A 22020-nucleotide genomic window follows, 5' to 3' on the forward strand; every position below is an offset into this window, starting at 1 on the left:
GCCCAGGGTTAGGCTTGTTTTAGGGTCAGGGCCAGGGCCCAGGGTTAGGCTTGTTTTAGGGTCAGGGACAGGGCCCAGGGTTAGGGTTGTTTTAGGGTCAGCGCCAGGGCCCAGGGTTAGGCTTGTTTTAGGTTCAGGGCCAGGGCCCATGGTTAGGCTTGTTTTAGGGTCAGGGCCAGGGCCCAGGGTTAGGCTTGTTTTAAGGTCAGGGCCAGGGCCCAGGGTTAGGCTTGTTTTAGGGTCAGGGCCAGGGCCCAGGGTTAGGCTTGTTTTATGGTCAGGGCCAGGGCCCAGGGATAGGGTTGTTTTAGGGTCAGGGCCAGGGCGCAGGATTAGGCTTGTTTTAGGGTCAGGGCCAGGGCCCAGGTTTAGGGTTGTTTTAGGGTCAGGACCTGGGCCCAGGGTTAGGCTTGTTTTAGTACCAGGGCCCAGGGTTAGGGTTGTTTTAGGGTCAGGGCCAGGGCCCAGGGTTAGGATTGTTTTAGGTCAGGGCCAGGGCCCAGGGTTAGGGTTGTTTTAGGTCAGGGCCAGGTCCCAGGGTTAGGCTTGTTTTAGGGTCAGGGTCAGGGCCCAGGTTTAGGGTTGTTTTAGGGTCAGGGCCAGGGCCCAGGGTTAGGGTTGTTTTACGGTCAGGGCCAGGGCTCAGGGTTAGGGTTGTTTTAGGGTCATGTCCAGGGCCCACGGTTAGGGTTGTTTTAGGGTCAGGACCAGGGCCCACGGTTAGGGTTGTTTTAGGGTCAGGTCCAGGGCCCAGGATTAGGGTTGTTTTAGGGTCAGGGTCAGGGCCCAGGGTTAGGGTTGTTTTAGGGTCAGGGCCAGGGCCCAGGGTTAGGGTTGTTTTAGGGTCAGGACCTGGGCCCAGTGTTAGGCTTGTTTTAGTGCCAGGGCCCAGAGTTAGGGTTGCTTTAGGGTCAGGGCCAAGGCCCAGGGTGAAGGTTGTTTTAGGTCAGGGCCAGGGCCCAGAGTTAGGCTTGTTTTAGGGTCAGGGCCAAGGCCCAGGGTTAGGGTTGTTTTAGGGAAAGGGCCAGGGCCCAGGGTTAGGCTTGTTTTGGGTCACGGCCAGGGCCCAGGGTTAGGCTTGTTTTAGGGTCAGGGCCAGGGTCCAGGTTTAGGGTTGTTTTAGGGTCACGGCCAGGGCCCAGGTTTAGGCTTGTTTTAGGGTCAGGGCCAGGGTCCAGGTTTACGGTTGTTTTAGGGTCATTGGCAGGGCCCAGGGTTAGGCTTGTTTTAGTGCCAGGGCCCAGGGTTAGGGTTGTTTTAGGGTCAGGGCCAGGGTCCAGGTTTAGGGTTGTTTTAGGGTCAGGGCCAGGGCCCAGGTTTAGGATTGTTTTAGGGTCAGGGCCAGGGCCCAGGTTTACGGTTGTTTTAGGGTCATGGCCAGGGCCAGGGTTAGGGTTGTTTTTGGGTCAGGGCCAGGGCCCAGGTTTAGGGTTGTTTTAGGGTCAGGGCCAGGGCCCAGGGTTAGGGTTGTTTTAGGGTCAGGGCCCGGGCCCAGGTTTAGGGTTGTTTTAGGGTCAGGGCCAGGGCCCAGGGTTAGGGTTGTTTTAGGGTCAGGGCCCGGGCCCAGGGTTAGGGTTGTTTTAGGGTCAGGGCCAGGGCCCAGTGTTAGGGTTCTTTTAGCGTCAGGGCCAGGGCCCAGGGTTAGGGTTGTTTTAGGGTCAGGGCCAGGGCCGAGAGTTAGGCTTGTTTTAGGGTCAGGGCCAAGGCCCAGGGTTAGGGTTGTTTTAGGGAAAGGGCCAGGGCCCAGGGTTAGGATTGTTTTAGGGTCAGGGCCAGGGCCCAGGTTTAGGCATGTTTCAGGTTCAGGTCCAGGGCCAGGGTTAGGGTTGTTTTAGGTTCACGGCCGGGGCCCAGTGTTAGGGTTGTTTTAGGGTCAGGTCCGGGGCCCAGTGTTAGGGTTGCTTTAGGGTCAGGGCCGGGGCCCAGGTTTAGGGTTGTTTAAGGTCAGGGCCGGGACCCAGGTTTGGGGTTTTAGGCTCAGGGCCAGGGCCTAGTGTTAGGGTATTAGTGTCAGGGCCCAGGGTTAGGGTTTTAGGGTCAGGGCCCAGGGTTAGGGTTTTAGGGTCAGGGCCCAGGGTTAGGGTGATTTCCAGGAAGTGACCTCACAATGACTCAAGCTACCACTTACTGTTGATTGTGACGAAATGCCAGCTGAGGCACATGCCTTGGGAGCTAAGTGGTTGCTGCCCTTGACTACTATGAAGACTGGTGTGGGAAGGGTCGCTTTGCATGCACTTGAGCTGGGGTCCCCAACCCCTGAGCCATGGAGCCGTAAGGAGCCACACAGCAGGTGAGTGGTGTCGAGTGAGGGAGTGAGGGAAGCTTCGTCTGTATTTACAGCCACTCCCCTTTGCTCACATTCCCGCCTGAGCTCCACCTTCTCAGATGAGCAGCAGCATTAGATTCTCATAGGAGAACGCACCCTGTTGTGAACCGTGCATGTGAGGGATCTAGGTTGCGCTGTGCTTATGAGAATCTAATACCTATTGATCTGTCACTTTCTCCCATCACGCTCAGGTGGGACCATCCAGTTTCAGGAAAACAAGCTTAACACGCCCACTGATTCTACATTATGGTGAGTTCTATAATTATTTTATTATATATTCCAGTGTAATAATGGAAATGAAGTGCCTAATCAACGTAAATGTGCTTAAATCTTTTGGCCCAGCTCCTTCCTCCCGGCAGCCTCGCCAGGCCCAGAACTCTCTCCAGTCAGCCTCTACAGACCAAGCTCATGACTCACAATGGCCTATTTAGGCCCATACCCTACCTCACGGCAGTCTCCGCAGATGAGCCTACTGCCTCACAACAGCCTCCACAGGCACAGCTCCATCGTTACAATGGCCTCTTTAGACCCAGCTCCTGCCGCCCAGCCTTCTCTCCAGGCCCTGAACTTTCTCCGTAAGTTGAGGTAGCTGGGACTGTAGGTATACATGACGATACTTGTCTACTTTTTAAATTGTTTTGCAGACATGGGGTCTCACTTTGTTGGCCAGGCTGGTGTCAAACTAATGGCCTCAAGTGACCCTTCCACCCCTGCCTCCCATCCTCGAGGTATGTGCCACCACAAGGGGCACTTGTTCAATTTTCTAAAGAAAAAATTTCTAAAGTAAGGCTGTGGGATGATGGCAGGAAGATAAAAGAAAAACAGAAGAATAAGTTAAAATGACTTATTCACACATATTCTTTTGACAGCAGGAAGAACTTTTAGTATATACATTCCTTACAAACAAACAAACGGCAGATAAACAATGTTGTATAGGAACTTCAACACACACTGTACAATATTCCCACTTTGCTGACATAAGTTATGGAAATTTCGTGGTTTACTTGAGTGTCGCTACCAGTATTTTGCTTCTCTGATGATTTTTATCAACTTCCTCATCTGTTAACTTCTCTCCAAGGTATGTCATGTCACGACATGCTGCCGCTGCACGAACACGGCCAGTGTCTTCCTATTAAACATGTAGAATGCTTTCCTAATTTCTCTTTTTACTCTCTGTCTTTGTGTTCTGCATTTTCCTTACTTTTATTGTCAGAAACTCCAGAAAGTCAATCGTACTAATTTATCACGATTTGCTTTATTAATTTATACTATGCTTATATGGAATTTTGCCCAACAGACCTCATTACAATTTGGGCCAGGGCCCAGGGTTAGGGTTGTTTTAATGTCAGGGCCCAGAGTTAGGGTTGTTTTAGGGTCAGGGCCCAGGGTTAGGGTTGTTTTAGGGTCAGGGCCCAGGGTTAGTGTTGTTTTAGGGTCAGGGCCCAGAGTTAGGGTTGTTTTAGGGTCAGGGCCCAGTGTTAGGGTTGTTTTAGGGTCAGAGCCCAGGGTTGCGGTTGTTTTAGGGTCAAGGCCCAGGGTAGGGTTGTTTTAGGGTCAGGACCCACGGTTAGGGTTTTAGGATCAGGGCCAGGGCCCAGGGTTAGGGTTTTAGGGTAAGGGCCAGTGCCCAGGGTTAGGGTTTTAGGCTCAGGGCCAGGGCCCAGGGTTAGGGTTTTAGGCTCAGGGTCAGGGCCCATGGTTAGAGTTGTTTCAGGGTCAGGGCCCAGGGTTAGGGTTTTTTCAGGGTCAGGGCCCAGGGTTAGGGTTGTTTCAGGTTCAGGGCCCAGGGTTAAGGTTGTTTCAGGGTCAGGGCCCAGGGTTAGGGTTGTTTTAGGGTCAGGGCCCAATGATAGGGTTGTTTTAGGGTCAGGGCCCAGGGTTAGGGTTGTTTTAGGGTTAGGGCCCAGGGTTAGGGTTTTAGGCTCAGGGCCAGGGCCCAGGGTTAGGGTTTTAGGCTCAGGGCCAGGGCCCAGGGTTAGGGTTTTAGAGTCAGGGCCAGGGCCCAGGGTTAGGGTTTTAGGCTCAGGGCCAGGGCCCAGGGTTAGGGTTTTAGGCTCAGGGCCAGGGCCCAGGGTTAGGGTTTAGGCTCAGGGCCAGGTCCCATGGTAAGGGTTTTAGGGACAGGGCCAGGGCCCAGGGTTAGGGTTTTAGGCTCAGGGCCAGGGCCCAGGGTTAGGGTTTTAGGCTCAGGACCAGGGCCCAGGGTTAGGGTTTTAGGGTCAGGGCCAGGGCCCAGGGTTAGGGTTTTAGGCTCAGGGTCAGGGCCCAGGGTTAGGGTTTTAGGATCAGTGTCAGGGCCCAGGGTTAGGGTTTTAGGGTCAGGGCCAGGGCGCTGGGTTAGGGTTTTAGGGTTATGGCCAGTGCCCAGGGTTAGGGTTTTAGGGTCACGGCCAGGGCCCAGGGTTAGGGTTTTAGGGTCAGGGCCAGGGCCCAGGGTTAGGGTTTAAGGCTCAGGGCCAGGGCCCAGGGTTAGGGTTTTTGGGTCAGGGCCTGGGCCCAGGGTTAGGTTTTTAGGGTCAGGGCCCAGGGTTAGGGTTGTTTTAGGGTCAGGGCCAGGGCCCAGGGTTAGGGTTGTTTTAGGGTCAGGGCCAGGGCCCATGGTTAGGGTTGTTTTAGGGTCAGGGACAGGGCCCAGGGTTAGGGTTGTTTTAGGGTCAGGGTCAGGGCCCAGGGTTAGGCTTGTTTTAGGGTCAGGGCCAGGGCCCAGGGTTAGGGATGTTTTACGGTCAGGGCCAGGGCCCAAGGATAGGGTTGTTTTAGGGTCAGGGTCAGGGCCCAGGTTTAGGGTTGTTTTAGGGTCAGGGCCAGGGCTCAGGATTAGGGTTGTTTTATGGTCAGGTCCAGGGCTCAGGGTTAGGGTTGTTTTAGGGTCATGTCCAGGGCCCAGGGTTAGGGTTGTTTTAGGGTCAGGGCCAGGGCCCAGGGTTAGGGTTGTTTTATGGTCAGGGCCAGGGCCCAGGGTTAGGGTTGTTTTAGGTTCAGGGCCAGGGTCCAGGGTAAGGGTTGTTTCAGTGTCAGGGCCAGGGCCCAGGGTTAGGGTTGTTTTAGGGTCAGGGCCACGGCCCAGGGTTATGGTTATTTTAGGGTCAGTGCCCAGGGTTAGGGTTGTTTTAGGGTCAGTGCCCAGGGTTAGGGTTGCTTTATGGTCAGGTCCAGGGCCCAGGGTTAGGCTTGTTTTAGGGTCAGGGCCAGGGTCCAGGGTTAGGGTTGTTTTAGGGTCAGGGCCAGGGCCTAGGTTTAGGCTTGTTTTAGGGTCAGGGCCAGGGCCCAGGTTTACGTTTGTTTTAGGGTCATGTCCAGGGCCAGGGTTAGGGTTGTTTTTGGGTCAGGGCCAGGGCCCAGGTTTAGGGTTGTTTTAGGGTCAGGGCCAGGGCCCAGGGTTAGGGTTGTTTTAGGGTCAGGGCCCGGGCCCAGGTTTAGGTTTGTTTTAGGGTCAGGGCCAGGGCCCAGGGTTAGGGTTGTTTTAGGGTCAGGGCCAGGGCCCAGGGTTAGGGTTGTTTTAAGGTCAGGGCCAGGGCCCAGTGTTAGGGTTCTTTTAGCGTCAGGGCCACGGCCCAGGGATAGGGTTGTTGTAGGGTCAGGGCCAGGGCCGAGAGTTAGGCTTGTTTTAGGGTCAGGGCCAAGGCCCAGGGTTAGGGTTGTTTTAGGGAAACGTCCAGGGCCCAGGGTTAGGCTTGTTTTAGGGTCAGGGCCAGGGCCCAGGGTTAGGGATGTTTTACGGTCAGGGCCAGGGCCCAGGGTTAGGGTTGTTTTAGGGTCAGGGTCAGGGCCCAGGTTTAGGGTTGTTTTAGGGTCAGGGCCAGGGCCCAGGGTTAGGGTTGTTTTACGGTCAGGGCCAGGGCTCAGGGTTAGGGTTGTTTTAGGGTCATGTCTAGGGCCCACGGTTAGTGTTGTTTTAGGGTCATGTCCAGGGCCCACGGTTAGGGTTGTTTTAGGGTCAGGTCCAGGGCCCAGGATTAGGGTTGTTTTAGGGTCAGGGTCAGGGCCCAGGGTTAGGGTTGTTTTAGGGTCAGGGCCAGGTTCCTGGGTAAGGGTTGTTTCAGTGTCAGGGCCAGGTCCCAGGGTTAGGGTTGTTTTAGGGTCAGGGCCAGGGCCCACGGTTATGGTTATTTTAGGGTCAGTGCCCAGGGTTAAGGTTGTTTTAGGGTCAGGGCCCAGGGTTAGGGTTGTTTTAGGGTGAGTGCTCATGGTTGGGTTTATTTTAGGGTCAGGGCCAGGGCCTAGGGTTAGGTTTGTTTTAGGGTCAGGGCCAGGGCCGAGGGTTAGGTTTGTTTTACGGTCAGGGCCTGGGCCCAGGGTTAGGGTTGTTTTAGGTTCAGGGCCAGGGCCCAGGGTTAGGCTTGTTTTAGGGTCAGAGCCAGGGCCCAGGGTTAGGGTTGTTTTATGATCAGGTTTAGGGCCAGGGCCCAGGGTTAGGGTTGTTTTAGGGTCAGGGCGAGGTCCCAGGGTTAGGCTTGTTTTAGGGTCAGGGCCAGTGCCCAGGGTTAGGGTTGTTTTAGGGTCAGGGCCAGGGCCCAGGTTTAGGCTTGTTTTAGGGTCAGGGCCAGGGCCCAGGGTTAGGCTTGTTTTAGGGTCAGGGCCAGGGCCCAGGGTTAGGCTTGTTTTAGTGCCAGGGCCCCGGGTTAGGGTTTTTTTAGGTTCGGGGCCCAGGGTTAGGCTTGTTTTAGGATCAGGGCCCAGGGTTAGGGTTGTTTTAGGGTCATGGCCAGCGCCCAGGTTTAGGGTTGTTTTAGGGTCAGGGCCAGGGCCCACGGTTAGGCTTGTTTTAGGGTCAGGGACAGGGCCCAGGGTCAGGGTTGTTTTAGGTCAGGGCCAGGGCCCTGGGTTAGTCTTGTTTTAGGGTCAGGGACAGGGCCCACGGTTAGGGTTGTTTTAGGGTCAGGACCAGGGCCCAGGGTTAGTGTTGTTTTAGGGTCAGGTCCTGGGCCTAGGGTTAGGGTTGTTTTTGTGCCAGGGCCCAGGGTTAGGGTTGTTTTAGGGTCAGGGCCAGGGCCCAGGGTTAGGGTTGTTTTAGGTCATGGCCAGGGCCCAGGGATAGGGTTGTTTTAGGGTCAGGGCCAGGGCCCAGGGTTAGGGTTGTTTTAGGGCCAGGGCCCAGGGTTAGGCTTGCTTTAGGGTCAGGTCCTGGGCCCACGGTTAGGCTTGTTTTAGGGTCAGGGCCAGGGCCCAGGATTAGGCTTGTTTTAGGGTCAAGGACAGGGCCCAGGTTTAGGGTTGTTTTAGGGTCAGGGCCAGGGCCCAGGGTTAGGCTTGTTTTAGGGTCAGAGCCAGGGCCCAGGGTTAGGGTTGTTTTAGGGTGAGGGCCAGTGCCCAGGGTTAGTTTTGTTTTAGGGTCAGGGCCATGGCCCAGGGTTAGGGTTGTTTTAGGGTCAGGACATGGGCCCAGGTTTAAGCTTGTATTAGTGCCAGGGCCCAGGGTTAGGGTTGTTTTAGGGTCAGGGCCAGGGCCCAGGGTCAGGGTTGTTTTAGGTCAGGGCCAGGGCCCAGCATTAGGGTTGTTTTAGGGTCAGGGCCAGTGCCAAGGTTTAGGGGTGTTTTAGGGTCAGGGCCAGGGCCCAGGCTTAGGCTTGTTTTAGGGTCAGGGCCAGGGCCCAGGGATAGGGTTGTTTTAGGGTCAGGTCCAGGGCCTAGGGTTAGGGTTGTTTTAGGGTCAGGGCCAGGGCCGAGGGTTAGGCTTGTTTTAGGGTCAGGGCCGGGGCCCAGGGTTAGGGTTGTTTTGGGGTCAGAGACAGGGCCCAGGGTTAGGGTTGTTTTAGGGTCAGTGCCAGGGCCCAGGGTTAGGCTTGTTTTAGGGTCAGGGCCAGGGCCCTGGGTTAGGCTTGTTTTAGGGTCAGGGCCAGGGCCAAGGGTTAGGGTTGTTTTAGGTTAAGGGCCAGGGCCCAGGGTTAGGGTTGTTTTAGGGTCAGGGCCAGGTCCCAGGGTTAGGGTTGTTGTAGGGTCAGGGCCAGGGCCCATGGTTAGGGTTGTTTTAGGGTCAGAGCCAGGGCCCAGGGTTAGGCTTGTTTTAGGGTCATGGCCAGGGCCCAGGGTTAGGCTTGTTTTAGGGTCAGGACCAGGGCCCAGGGTTAGGGATGTTTTACGGTCAGGGCCAGGGCCCAGGGATAGGGTTGTTTTAGGGTCAGGGTCAGGGCCCAGGTTTAGGGTTGTTTTAGGGTCAGGGCCGGGGCCCAGTGTTAGGGTTGTTTTAGGGTCAGGTCCGGGGCCCAGTGTTAGGCTTCTTTTAGTGCCAGGGCCCAGAGTTAGGGTTGCATTAGGGTCAGGGCCGGGGCCCAGGGTTAGGGTTCTTTTAGGTCAGGGCCAGGGCCCAGGATTAGGGTTGTTTTAGGGTCAGGGCCAGGGCCCATGGTTAGGGTTGTTTTCGGGTCAGGGCCAGGGCCCAGGGTTAGGGTTGTTTTAGGGTCAGGGACAGGGCCCAGGGTTAGGCTTGTTTTACGGTCAGGGCCAGGGCCCAGGGTTAGGCTTGTTTTAGGGTCAGGGCCAGGGCCCAGGGTTAGGCTTGTTTTAGGGTCAGGGCCAGGGCCCAGGGTTAGGGTTTTTTTAGTGTCAGGGCCAGGCCCCAGGGTCAGGGTTGTTTTAGGTCAGGGCCAGGGCCCAGCATTAGGTTTGTTTTAGGGTCAGGGACAGGGCCCAGGTTTAGGGGTGTTTTAGGGTTAGGGCCAGGGTCCAGGGTAAGGGTTGTTTCAGTGTCAGGGCCAGGGCCCAGGGTTAGGGTTGTTTTAGGGTCAGGGCCAGGTCCCAGGGTTATGGTTATTTTAGGGTTAGTGCCCAGGTTTAGGGTTGTTTTAGGGTCAGTGCCCAGGGTTAGGGTTGTTTTAGGGTCAGGTCCAGGGCCCAGGGATAGGCTTGTTTTAGGGTCAGGGCCAGGGCCCAGGGTTAGGGTTGTTTTAGGGTCAGGGCCAGGGCCCAGGTTTAGGGTTGTTTTAGGGTCAGGGCCAGGGCCAAGGGTTAGGCTTGTATTAGGGTCAGGTCCAGGGCCCAGGGTTAGGCTTGCTTTAGGGTCAGGGCCAGGGCCCAGGGTTAGGCTTGCTTTACGGTCAGGGCCAGGGCCCAGGGTTAGGGTTGTTTTAGGGTCAGGGCCAGGGCGCAGCGTTAGGGTTGTTTTAGGGTCAGAGCCAGGGCCCAGGGTTAGGGTTGTTTTAGGGTCAGGACCTGGGCCCAGGGTTAGGCTTCTTTTAGTGCCAGGGCCCAGGTTTCGGGTTGTTTTAGGGTCAGGGCCAGGGCCCAGGTTCAGTGTTGTTTTAGGTCAGGGCCAGGTCCCAGATTTAGGGGTGTTTTAGGGTCAGGGCCAGGGCCCAGCGTTAGGGTTGTTTTAGGGTCAGGGCCAGGGCCCAGGGTTAGGCTTGTTTTAGGTTCAGGGCCAGGTCCCAGGGTTAGGCTTGTTTTAGGGTCAGGGCCAGGGCCCTGGGTTAGGCTTGTTTTTGGGTCAGGGACCGGGCCCAGGGTTAGGGTTGTTTTAGGGTCAGGGCCAGGGACCAGGTTTAGGCTTGTTTTAGGGTCAGGGCCAGGGCCCAGGGTTAGGCTTGTTTTAGGGTCAGGGCCACGGCCCAGGGTTAGGCTTGTTTTAGGGTCAGGGCCAGGGCCCAGGGATAGGGTTGTTTTAGGGTCAGGGCCAGGGCCCAGGGTTAGGCTTGTTTTAGGGTCAGGGCCAGGGCCCAGGGTTAGGCTTGTTTTAGGGTCAGGGCCAGGGCCCAGGGATAGGGTTTTTTTAGGGTCAGGGCCAGGTCCCAGGGTTAGGCTTGTTTTAGGGTCAGGGCCAGGGCCCAGGGTTAGGCTTGTTTTAGGGTCAGGGCCAGGTCCCAGGGATACGGTTGTTTTAGGGTCAGGGCCAGGGCCCAGGGTTAGGCTTGTTTTAGGGTCAGGGCCAGGGCCCAGGTTTAGGGTTGTTTTAGGGTCAGTACCTGGGCCCAGGGTTAGGCTTGTTTTAGTACCAGGGCCCAGGGTTAGGGTTGTTTTAGGGTCAGGGCCAGGGCCCAGGGTTAGGGTTGTTTTAGGTCAGGGCCAGGGCCCAGGGTTAGTTTTGTTTTAGGTCAGGGCCAGGTCCCAGGGTTAGGCTTGTTTTAGGGTCAGGGCCAGGGCCCAGGGTCAGGGTTGTTTTAGGTCAGGGCCAGGGCCCTGGGTTAGTCTTGTTTTAGGGTCAGGGACAGGGCCCACGGTTAGGGTTGTTTTAGGGTCAGGACCAGGCCCAGGTTTAGGGTTGTTTTAGTTCAGGTCCTGGGCCTAGGGTTAGGGTTGTTTTTGTGCCAGGGACCAGGGTTAGGGTTGTTTTAGGGTCAGGGCCAGGGCCCAGGGTTAGGGTTGTTTTAGGTCATGGCCAGGGCCCAGGGATAGGGTTGTTTTAGGGTCAGGGCCAGGGCCCAGGGTTAGGGTTGTTTTAGGGTCAGGGCCAGGGCCCAGGGTTAGGGTTGTTTTACGGTCAGGGCCAGGGCTCAGGGTTAGGGTTGTTTTAGGGTCATGTCTAGGGCCCACGGTTAGTGTTGTTTTAGGGTCATGTCCAGGGCCCACGGTTAGGGTTGTTTTAGGGTCAGGTCCAGGGCCCAGGATTAGGGTTGTTTTAGGGTCAGGGTCAGGGCCCAGGGTTAGGGTTGTTTTAGGGTCAGGGCCAGGTTCCTGGGTAAGGGTTGTTTCAGTGTCAGGGCCAGGTCCCAGGGTTAGGGTTGTTTCAGGGTCAGGGCCAGGGCCCACGGTTATGGTTATTTTAGGGTCAGTGCCCAGGGTTAAGGTTGTTTTAGGGTCAGGGCCCAGGGTTAGGGTTGTTTTAGGGTGAGTGCTCATGGTTTGGTTTATTTTAGGGTCAGGGCCAGGGCCTAGGGTTAGGTTTGTTTCAGGGTCAGGGCCAGGGCCCAGGGTTAGGTTTGTTTTACGGTCAGGGCCTGGGCCCAGGGTTAGGGTTGTTTTAGGTTCAGGGCCAGGGCCCAGGGTTAGGCTTGTTTTAGGGTCAGAGCCAGGGCCCAGGGTTAGGGTTGTTTTATGATCAGGTTTAGGGCCAGGGCCCAGGGTTAGGGTTGTTTTAGGGTCAGGGCGAGGTCCCAGGGTTAGGCTTGTTTTAGGGTCAGGGCCAGTGCCCAGGGTTAGGGTTGTTTTAGGGTCAGGGCCAGGGCCCAGGTTTAGGCTTGTTTTAGGGTCAGGGCCAGGGCCCAGGGTTAGGCTTGTTTTAGGGTCAGGGCCAGGGCCCAGGGTTAGGCTTGTTTTAGTGCCAGGGCCCCGGGTTAGGGTTTTTTTAGGTTCGGGGCCCAGGGTTAGGCTTGTTTTAGGATCAGGGCCCAGGGTTAGGGTTGTTTTAGGGTCATGGCCAGCGCCCAGGGTTAGGGTTGTTTTAGGGTCAGGGCCAGGGCCCACGGTTAGGCTTGTTTTAGGGTCAGGGACAGGGCCCAGGGTCAGGGTTGTTTTAGGTCAGGGCCAGGGCCCTGGGTTAGTCTTGTTTTAGGGTCAGGGACAGGGCCCACGGTTAGGGTTGTTTTAGGGTCAGGACCAGGGCCCAGGGTTAGTGTTGTTTTAGGGTCAGGTCCTGGGCCTAGGGTTAGGGTTGTTTTTGTGCCAGGGCCCAGGGTTAGGGTTGTTTTAGGGTCAGGGCCAGGGCCCAGGGTTAGGGTTGTTTTAGGTCATGGCCAGGGCCCAGGGATAGGGTTGTTTTAGGGTCAGGGCCAGGGCCCAGTGTTAGGGTTGTTTTAGGGCCAGGGCCCAGGTTTAGGCTTGCTTTAGGGTCAGGTCCTGGGCCCACGGTTAGGCTTGTTTTAGGGTCAGGGCCAGGGCCCAGGATTAGGCTTGTTTTAGGGTCAAGGACAGGGCCCAGGTTTAGGGTTGTTTTAGGGTCAGGGCCAGGGCCCAGGGTTAGGCTTGTTTTAGGGTCAGAGCCAGGGCCCAGGGTTAGGGTTGTTTTAGGGTGAGGGCCAGTGCCCAGGGTTAGTTTTGTTTTAGGGTCAGGGCCATGGCCCAGGGTTAGGGTTGTTTTAGGGTCAGGGCCAGGGCCCAGGGTTAGGGTTGTTTTAGGGTCAGGACATGGGCCCAGGTTTAAGCTTGTATTAGTGCCTGGGCCCAGGGTTAGGGTTGTTTTAGGGTCAGGGCCAGGGCCCAGGGTCAGGGTTGTTTTAGGTCAGGGCCAGGGCCCAGCATTAGGGTTGTTTTAGGGTCAGGGCCAGTGCCAAGGTTTAGGGGTGTTTTAGGGTCAGGGCCAGGGCCCAGGATTAGGCTTGTTTTAGGGTCAGGGCCAGGGCCCAGGGATAGGGTTGTTTTAGGGTCAGGTCCAGGGCCTAGGGTTAGGGTTGTTTTAGGGTCAGGGCCAGGGCCGAGGGTTAGGCTTGTTTTAGGGTCAGGGCCGGGGCCCAGGGTTAGGGTTGTTTTGGGGTCAGAGACAGGGCCCAGGGTTAGGGTTGTTTTAGGGTCAGTGCCAGGGCCCAGGGTTAGGCTTGTTTTAGGGTCAGGGCCAGGGCCCTGGGTTAGGCTTGTTTTAGGGTCAGGGCCAGGGCCAAGGGTTAGGGTTGTTTTAGGTTAAGGGCCAGGGCCCAGGGTTAGGGTTGTTTTAGGGTCAGGGCCAGGTCCCAGGGTTAGGGTTGTTGTAGGGTCAGGGCCAAGGCCCATGGTTAGGGTTGTTTTAGGGTCAGAGCCAGGGCCCAGGGTTAGGCTTGTTTTAGGGTCATGGCCAGGGCCCAGGGTTAGGCTTGTTTTAGGGTCAGGACCAGGGCCCAGGGTTAGGGATGTTTTACGGTCAGGGCCAGGGCCCAGGGATAGGGTTGTTTTAGGGTCAGGGTCAGGGCCCAGGTTTAGGGTTGTTTTAGGGTCAGGGCCGGGGCCCAGTGTTAGGGTTGTTTTAGGGTCAGGTCCGGGGCCCAGTGTTAGGCTTCTTTTAGTGCCAGGGCCCAGAGTTAGGGTTGCTTTAGGGTCAGGGCCGGGGCCCAGGGTTAGGGTTGTTTTAGGTCAGGGCCAGGGCCCAGGATTAGGGTTGTTTTAGGGTCAGGGCCAGGGCCCATGGTTAGGGTTGTTTTCGGGTCAGGGCCAGGGCCCAGGGTTAGGGTTGTTTTAGGGTCAGGGACAGGGCCCAGGGTTAGGCTTGTTTTACGGTCAGGGCCAGGGCCCAGGGTTAGGCTTGTTTTAGGGTCAGGGCCAGGGCCCAGGGTTAGGCTTGTTTTAGGGTCAGGGCCAGGGCCCAGGGTTAGGGTTTTTTTAGGGTCAGGGCCAGGCCCCAGGGTCAGGGTTGTTTTAGGTCAGGGCCAGGGCCCAGCATTAGGTTTGTTTTAGGGTCAGGGACAGGGCCCAGGTTTAGGGGTGTTTTAGGGTTAGGGCCAGGGTCCAGGGTAAGGGTTGTTTCAGTGTCAGGGCCAGGGCCCAGGGTTAGGGTTGTTTTAGGGTCAGGGCCAGGTCCCAGGGTTATGGTTATTTTAGGGTTAGTGCCCAGGGTTAGGGTTGTTTTAGGGTCAGTGCCCAGGGTTAGGGTTGTTTTAGGGTCAGGTCCAGGGCCCAGGGATAGGCTTGTTTTAGGGTCAGGGCCAGGGCCCAGGGTTAGGGTTGTTTTAGGGTCAGGGCCAGGGCCCAGGTTTAGGGTTGTTTTAGGGTCAGGGCCAGGGCCAAGGGTTAGGCTTGTATTAGGGTCAGGTCCAGGGCCCAGGGTTAGGCTTGCTTTAGGGTCAGGGCCAGGGCCCAGGGTTAGGCTTGCTTTAGGGTCAGGGCCAGGGCCCAGGTTTAGGGTTGTTTTAGGGTCAGGGCCAGGGCGCAGCGTTAGGGTTGTTTTAGGGTCAGAGCCAGGGCCCAGGGTTAGGGTTGTTTTAGGGTCAGGACCTGGGCCCAGGGTTAGGCTTCTTTTAGTGCCAGGGCCCAGGGTTCGGGTTGTTTTAGGGTCAGGGCCAGGGCCCAGGTTCAGTGTTGTTTTAGGTCAGGGCCAGGTCCCAGTTTTGGGGGGTTTTAGGGTCAGGGCCAGGGCCCAGCGTTAGGGTTGTTTTAGGGTCAGGGCCAGGGCCCAGGGTTAGGCTTGTTTTAGGTTCAGGGCCAGGTCCCAGGGTTAGGGTTGTTTTAGGGTCAGGGCCAGGGCCCTGGGTTAGGCTTGTTTTTGGGTCAGGGACAGGGCCCAGGGTTAGGGTTGTTTTAGGGTCAGGGCCAGGGACCAGGTTTAGGCTTGTTTTAGGGTCAGGGCCAGGGCCCAGGGTTAGGCTTGTTTTAGGGTCAGGGCCAGGGCCCAGGGTTAGGCTTCTTTTAGGGTCAGGGCCAGGGCCCAGGGATACGGTTGTTTTAGGGTCAGGGCGAGGCCCAGGGTTAGGCTTGTTTTAGGGTCAGGGCCAGGGCCCAGGTTTAGGGTTGTTTTAGGGTCAGTACCTGGGCCCAGGGTTAGGCTTGTTTTAGTACCAGGGCCCAGGGTTAGGGTTGTTTTAGGGTCAGGGCCAGGGCCCAGGGTTAGGGTTGTTTTAGGTCAGGGCCAGGGCCCAGGGTTAGTTTTGTTTTAGGTCAGGGCCAGGTCCCAGGGTTAGGCTTGTTTTAGGGTCAGGGCCAGGGCCCAGGGTTAGGGTTGTTTTAGGTTCAGGGCCAGTGCCCAGGGTTAGGCTTGTTTTAGGGTCAGGGCCTGGGCCCAGGGTTAGGGTTGTTTTAGGTTCAGGGCATGGGCCCAGAGTTATGGTTGTTTTAGGGTCAGGGCCAGGGTCCAGGGTTAGGATTGTTTTAGGGTCAGGGCCAGGGCCCAGGGTTAGGCTTGTTTTAGGGTCAGGGCCAGGGCCCAGGGTTAGGCTTGTTTTAGGGTCAGAGCCAGGGCCCAGGGTTAGGGTTGTTTTATGATCAGGGTTAGGGCCAGGGCCCAGGGTTAGGGTTGTTTTAGGGTCATGGCCAGCGCCCAGGGTTAGGGTTGTTTTAGGGTCAGGGCCACGGCCCACTGTTAGGCTGGTTTTAGGGTCAGGGACAGGGCCCAGGGTCAGGGTTGTTTTAGGTCAGGGCCAGGGCCTTGGGTTAGTCTTGTTTTAGGGTCAGGGACAGGGCCCACGGTTAGGGTTGTTTTAGGGTCAGGACCAGGGCCCAGGGTTAGGGTTGTTTTAGGTTCAGGTCCTGGGCCTAGGGTTAGGGTTGTTTTTGTGCCAGGGACCAGGGTTAGGGTTGTTTTAGGGTCAGGGCCAGGGCCCAGGGTTAGGGTTGTTTTAGTTCATGGCCAGGGCCCAGGGATAGGGTTGTTTTAGGGTCAGGGCCAGGGCCCAGGGTTAGGGTTGTTTTAGGGTCAGGGCCAGGGCTCAGGGTTAGGCTTGTTTTAGGGTCAGGTCCTGGGCCCACGGTTAGGCTTGTTTTAGGGTCAGGGCCAGGGCCCAGGATTAGGCTTGTTTTAGGATCAAGGACAGGGCCCAGGTTTAGGGTTGTTTTAGGGTCAGGGCCAGGGCCCAGGGTTAGGCTTGTTGTAGGGTCAGAGCCAGGGCCCAGGGTTAGGGTTGTCTTAGGGTCAGGGTCAGTGCCCAGGGTTAGTGTTGTTTTAGGGTCAGGGCCATGGCCCAGGGTTAGGGTTGTTTTAGGGTCAGGGCCAGGGCCCAGGGTTAGGGTTGTTTTAGGGTCAGGACATGGGCGCAGGTTTAAGCTTGTTTTAGTGCCAGGGCCCAGGGTTAGGGTTGTTTTAGGGTCAGGGCCGGGGCCCAGCGTTCGGGTTGTTTTGGGGTCAGAGACAGGGCCCAGGGTTAGGGTTGTTTTAGGGTCAGTGCCAGGGCCCAGGGTTAGGGTTGTTTTAGGGTCAGGGCCAGGGCCCTGTGTTAGGCTTGTTTTAGGGTCAGGGCCAGGGCCAAGGGTTAGGGTTGTTTTAGGTTAAGGGCCAGGGCCCAGGGTTAGGGTTGTTTTAGGGTCAGGGCCAGGTCCCAGGGTTAGGGTTGTTTTAGGGTCAGGGCCAGGGCCCATGGTTAGGGTTGTTTTAGGGTCAGAGCCAGGGCCCAGGGTTAGGCTTGTTTTAGGGTCAGGGCCAGGGCCCAGGGTTAGGCTTGTTTTAGGGTCAGGACTAGGGCCCAGAGTTAGGGATGTTTTACGGTCAGGGCCAGGGCCCAGGGATAGGGTTGTTTTAGGGTCAGGGTCAGGGCCCAGGTTTAGGGTTGTTTTAGGGTCAGGGCCGGGGCCCAGTGTTAGGGTTGTTTTAGGGTCAGGTCCGGGGCCCAGTGTTAGGCTTCTTTTAGTGCCAGGGCCCAGAGTTAGGGTTGCTTTAGGGTCAGGGCCAGGGCCCAGGGTTAGGGTTGTTTTAGGGTCAGGGCCAGGGCCCAGGATTAGGGTTGTTTTAGGGTCAGGGCCAGGGCCCATGGTTAGGGTTGTTTTAGGGTCAGGGCCAGGGCCCAGGGTTAGGGTTGTTTTAGGGTCAGGGACAGGGCCCAGGGTTAGGCTTGTTTTAGGGTCAGGGCCAGGGCCCATGGTTAGGGTTGTTTTAGGGTCAGGGCCAGGACCCAGGGTTAGGCTTGTTTTAGGGTCAGGGCCAGGGCCCTGGGTTAGGCTTGTTTTACGGTCAGGGCGAGGGCCCAGGGTTAGGGATGTTTTACGGTCAGGGCCAGGGCCCAGGGATAGGGTTGTTTTAGGGTCAGGGTCAGGGCCCTGGTTTAGGGTTGTTTTAGGGTCAGGGCCAGGGCCCAGGGTTAGGGTTGTTTTACGGTCAGGGCCAGGGCTCAGGGTTAGGGTTGTTTTAGGGTCATGTCCAGGGCCCAGGGTTAGGGTTTTTTTAGGGTCAGGGCCAGGGCCCAGGGTTAGGGTTGTTTTAGGGTCAGGGCGAGGGCCCAGGGTTAGGGTTGTTTTAGGTTCAGTGCCAGGGTCCAGGGTAAGGGTTGTTTCAGTGTCAGGGCCAGGGCCCAGGGTTAGGGTTGTTTTAGGGTCAGGGCCAGGGCCCAGGGTTATGGTTATTTTAGGGTTAGTGCCCAGGTTTAGAGTTGTTTTAGGGTCCGTGCCCAGGATTAGGGTTGCTTTATGGTCAGGTCCAGGGCCCAGGGTTAGGCTTGTATTAGGGTCAGGGCCTGGGTCCAGGTTTAGGGTTGTTTTAGGGTCACGACCAGGGCCCAGGTTTAGGCTTGTTTTAGGGTCAGGTCCAGGGCCCAGGTTTACGGTTGTTTTAGTGTCATGGCCAGGGCCCAGGGTTAGGCTTGTTTTAGTGCCAGGGCCCAGGGTTAGGGTTGTTTTAGGTTCAGGGCCAGGGTCCAGGTTTAGGGTTGTTTTAGGGTCAGGGCCAGGGCCCAGGTTTAGGCTTGTTTTAGGGTCAGGGCCAGGGCCCAGGTTTACGGTTGTTTTAGGGTCATGGCCAGGGCCAGGGTTAGGGTTGTTTTTGGGTCAGGGCCAGGGCCCAGGGTTAGGGTTGTTTTAGGGTCAGGGCCAGGGCCCAGGCTTAGGGTTGTTTTAGGGTCAGGGCCCGGGCCCAGGTTTAGGGTTGTTTTAGTGTCAGGGCCAGGGCCCAGGGTTAGGGTTGTTTTAGGGTCAGCGCCAGGTCCCAGGGTTAGGGTTGTTTTAGGGTCAGGGCCAGGGCCCAGGGTTAGGGTTGTTTTAGGTCATGGCCAGGCCCCAGGGATAGGGTTGTTTTAGGGTCAGGTCCCAGGGTTAGGGTTGTTTTAGGGTCAGGACCTGGTCCCAGTGTTAGGCTTGTTTTAGTGCCAGGGCCCAGGGTTAGGGTTGTTTTAGGCCAGGGCCAGGGCCCAGGATTAGGGTTGTTTTAGGGTCAGGGCCGGGGCCCAGGGTTAGGGTTGTTTTAGGGTCAGAGACAGGGCCCAGGGTTAGGGTTGTTTTAGGGTCAGTGCCAGGGCCCAGGGTTAGGCTTGTTTTAGGGTCAGGGCCAGGGCCCAGGTTTAGGCTTGTTTTAGGGTCAGGGTTCGGGCCCAGGGTTAGGCTTGTTTTAGTGCCAGGGCCCGGGGTTAGGGTTTTTTTAGGTTCGGGGCCCAGGGTTTGGCTTGTTTTAGGATCAGGGCCCAGGTTTAGTGTTGTTTTAGGGTCATGGCCAGCGCCCAGGGTTAGGGTTGTTTTAGGTCATGGCCAGAGCCCAGGGTTAGGGTTGTTTTAGGGGCAGGTCCTGGGCCCAAGGTTAGGCTTGTTTTAGGGTCAGGGCCAGGGCCCAGGATTAGTCTTGTTTTAGGGTCAAGGACAGGGCCCAGGTTTAGGGTTGTTTTAGGGTCAGGGCCAGGGCCCAGGGTTAGGCTTGTTTTAGGGTCAGAGCCAGGGCCCAGGGTTAGGGTTGTTTTAGGGTCAGGGCCAGTGCCCAGGGTTAGTGTTGTTTTAGGGTCAGGGCCGTGGCCCAGGGTTAGGGTTGTTTTAGGGTTAGGGCCAGGGCCCAGGGTTAGGGTTGTTTTAGGGTCAGGACCTGGTCCCAGTGTTAGGCTTGTTTTAGTGCCAGGGCCCAGGGTTAGGGTTGTTTTAGGTCAGGGCCAGGGCCCAGGATTAGGGTTGTTTTAGGGTCAGGGCCGGGGCCCAGGGTTAGGGTTGATTTAGGGTCAGAGACAGGACCCAGGGTTAGGGTTGTTTTAGGGTCAGTGCCAGGGCCCTGGGTTTGGCTTGTTTTAGGGTCAGGGCCAGGGCCCTGGGTTAGGCTTGTTTTAGGGTCAGGGCCAGGGCCAAGGGTTATGGTTGTTTTAGGTTAAGGGCCAGGGCCCAGGGTTAGGGTTGTTTTAGGGTCAGGGCTAGGGCCCAGGGTTAGGGTTGTTTAAGGGTCAGGGCCAGGGCCCATGGTTAGGGTTGTTTTAGGGTCAGGGCCAGGGCCCAGGGTTAGGCTTGTTTTAGGGTCAGGGTCAGGGCCCAGGGTTAGGGTTGTTTTAGGGTCAGGGCCAGGGCCCAGGGTTAGGCTTGTTTTAGGGTCAGGGTCAGGGCCCAGGGTTAGGCTTGTTTTAGGGTCAGGGCCAGGGCCCAGGGTTAGGGATGTTTTACGGTCAGGGCCAGGGCCCAAGGATAGGGTTGTTTTAGGGTCAGGGTCAGGGCCCAGGTTTAGGGTTGTTTTAGGGTCAGGGCCAGGGCTCAGGATTAGGGTTGTTTTACGGTCATGTCCAGAGCTGAGGGTTAGGGTTGTTTTAGGTTAAGGGCCAGGGCCCAGGGTTAGGGTTGTTTTAGGGTCAGGGCTAGGGCCCAGGGTTAGGGTTGTTTAAGGGTCAGGGCCAGGGCCCATGGTTAGGGTTGTTTTAGGGTCAGGGCCAGGGCCCAGGGTTAGGCTTGTTTTAGGGTCAGGGTCAGGGCCCAGGGTTAGGGTTGTTTTAGGGTCAGGGCCAGGGCCCTGTGTTAGGCTTGTTTTAGGGTCAGGGCCAGGGCCCAGGGTTAGGCTTGTTTTAGGGTCAGGGCCAGGGCCCAGGGTTAGGGTTGTTTTAGGTTCAGGGCCAGGGTCCAAGGTAAGGGTTGTTTCAGTGTCAGGGCCAGGGCCCAGGGTTAGGGTTGTTTTAGGGTCAGGGGCAAGGCCCAGGTTTAGGCTTGTTTTCGGGTCACGGCCAGGTCCCAGGGTTAGGGTTGTTTTAGGGTCAGGGCCTGGGTTAGGGATGTTTTAGGGTGAGGGCCCAGGGTTGGGTTTGTTTTAGGGTCAGGGCCGGGGCCCAGGTTTAGGGTTGTTTGAGGGTCAGGGCCAGGGCCCAGGGTTAGGGTTGTTTTAGGGTCAGGACCAGGGCCCAGGGTTAGGGGTCTTTTAGGGTCAGGGCCTGGGCCCACGTTTAGGGTTGTTGTAGGGTCAGGGCCAGGGCCCAGAGTTAGGCTTGTTTTAGGGTCAGGGCCAAGGCCCAGGGTTAGGGTTGTTTTAGGGAAAGGGCCAGGGCCCAGGGTTAGGCTTGTTTTGGGTCACGGCCAGGGCCCAGGGTTAGGCTTGTTTTAGGGTCAGGGCCAGGGTGCAGGTTTAGGGTTGTTTTAGGGTCACGGCCAGGTCCCAGGTTTAGGCTTGTTTTAGGGTCAGGGCCAGGGCCCAGGTTTACGGTTGTTTTAGGGTCATTGGCAGGGCCCAGGGTTAGGCTTGTTTTAGTGCCAGGGCCCAGGGTTAGGGTTGTTTTAGGGTCAGGGCCAGGGTCCAGGTTTAGGGTTGTTTTAGGGTCAGTGCCAGGGCCCAGGTTTAGGAATGTTTTAGGGTCAGGGCCAGGGCCCAGGTTTACGGTTGTTTTAGGGTCATGGCCAGGGCCAGGGTTAGGGTTGTTTTTGGGTCAGGGCCAGGGCCCAGGTTTAGGGTTGTTTTAGGGTCAGGGCCAGGGCCCAGGGTTAGGGTTGTTTTAGGGTCAGGGCCCGGGCCCAGGTTTAGGGTTGTTTTAGGGTCAGGGCCAGGGCCCAGGGTTAGGGTTGTTTTAGGGTCAGGGCCAGGGCCCAGGGTTAGGGTTGTTTTAGGGTCAGGGCCAGGGCCCAGTGTTAGGGTTCTTTTAGCGTCAGGGCGAGGGCCCAGGGTTAGGGTTGTTTTAGGGTCAGGGCCAGGGCCGAGAGTTAGGCTTGTTTTAGGGTCAGGGCCAAGGCCCAGGGTTAGGGTTGTTTTAGGGAAAGGGCCAGGGCCCAGGGTTAGGATTGTTTTAGGGTCAGGGCCAGGGCCCAGGTTTAGGCTTGTTTCAGGTTCAGGTCCAGGGCCAGGGTTAGGGTTGTTTTAGGTTCACGGCCGGGGCCCAGTGTTAGGGTTGTTTTAGGGTCAGGTCCGGGGCCCAGTGTTAGGGTTGCTTTAGGGTCAGGGCCGGGGCCCAGGTTTAGGGTTGTTTAAGGTCAGGGCTGGGACCCAGGTTTGGGGTTTTAGGCTCAGGGCCAGGGCCTAGTGTTAGGGTATTAGTGTCAGGGCCCAGGGTTAGGGTTTTAGGGTCAGGGCCCAGGGTTAGGGTTTTAGGGTCAGGGCCCAGGGTTAGGGTGATTTCCAGGAAGTGACCTCACAATGACTCAAGCTACCACTTACTGTTGATTGTGACGAAATGCCAGCTGAGGCACATGCCTTGGGAGCTAAGTGGTTGCTGCCCTTGACTACTATGAAGACTGGTGTGGGAAGGGTCGCTTTGCATGCACTTGAGCTGGGGTCCCCAAGCCCTGAGCCATGGAGCCGTAAGGAGCCACACAGCAGGTGAGTGGTGTCGAGTGAGGGAGTGAGGGAAGCTTCGTCTGTATTTACAGCCACTCCCCTTTGCTCACATTCCCGCCTGAGCTCCACCTTCTCAGATGAGCAGCAGCATTAGATTCTCATAGGAGAACGCACCCTGTTGTGAACCGTGCATGTGAGGGATCTAGGTTGCGCTGTGCTTATGAGAATCTAATACCTATTGATCTGTCACTTTCTCCCATCACGCTCAGGTGGGACCATCCAGTTTCAGGAAAACAAGCTTAACACGCCCACTGATTCTACATTATGGTGAGTTCTATAATTATTTTATTATATATTCCAGTGTAATAATGGAAATGAAGTGCCTAATAAACGTAAATGTGCTTAAATCTTTTGGCCCAGCTCCTACCTCCCGGCAGCCTCGCCAGGCCCAGAACTCTCTCCAGTCAGCCTCTACAGACCAAGCTCATGACTCACAATGGCCTATTGAGGCCCATACCCTACCTCACGGCAGTCTCCGCAGATGAGCCTACTGCCTCACAACAGCCTCCACAGGCACAGCTCCATCGTTACAATGGCCTCTTTAGACCCAGCTCCTGCCTCCCAGCCTTCTCTCCAGGCCCTGAACTTTCTCCGTAAGTTGAGGTAGCTGGGACTGTAGGTATACATGACGATACTTGGCTAATTTTTAAATTGTTTTGCAGACATGGGGTCTCACTTTGTTGGCCAGGCTGGTGTCAAACTAATGGCCTCAAGTGACCCTTCCACCCCTGCC

The 22020-nt window shown here is 56.8% G+C and overlaps 1 long non-coding RNA gene across 1 annotated transcript; it reads left to right on the forward strand.

The window, feature by feature from the left end:
• Positions 1 to 1207: 1207 nt before the first annotated feature.
• Positions 1208 to 3483, forward strand: LOC134758553 (uncharacterized). Its single transcript, XR_010133861.1, has 2 exons — positions 1208 to 2575; positions 2669 to 3483. It is a non-coding gene; the product is annotated as an uncharacterized lncRNA (long non-coding RNA).
• Positions 3484 to 22020: the final 18537 nt, after the last annotated feature.

Source organism: Gorilla gorilla, chromosome 1, assembly GCF_029281585.2.
Source record: "Gorilla gorilla gorilla isolate KB3781 chromosome 1, NHGRI_mGorGor1-v2.1_pri, whole genome shotgun sequence".
Classification (NCBI taxonomy): Eukaryota; Metazoa; Chordata; class Mammalia; order Primates; family Hominidae; genus Gorilla; species Gorilla gorilla.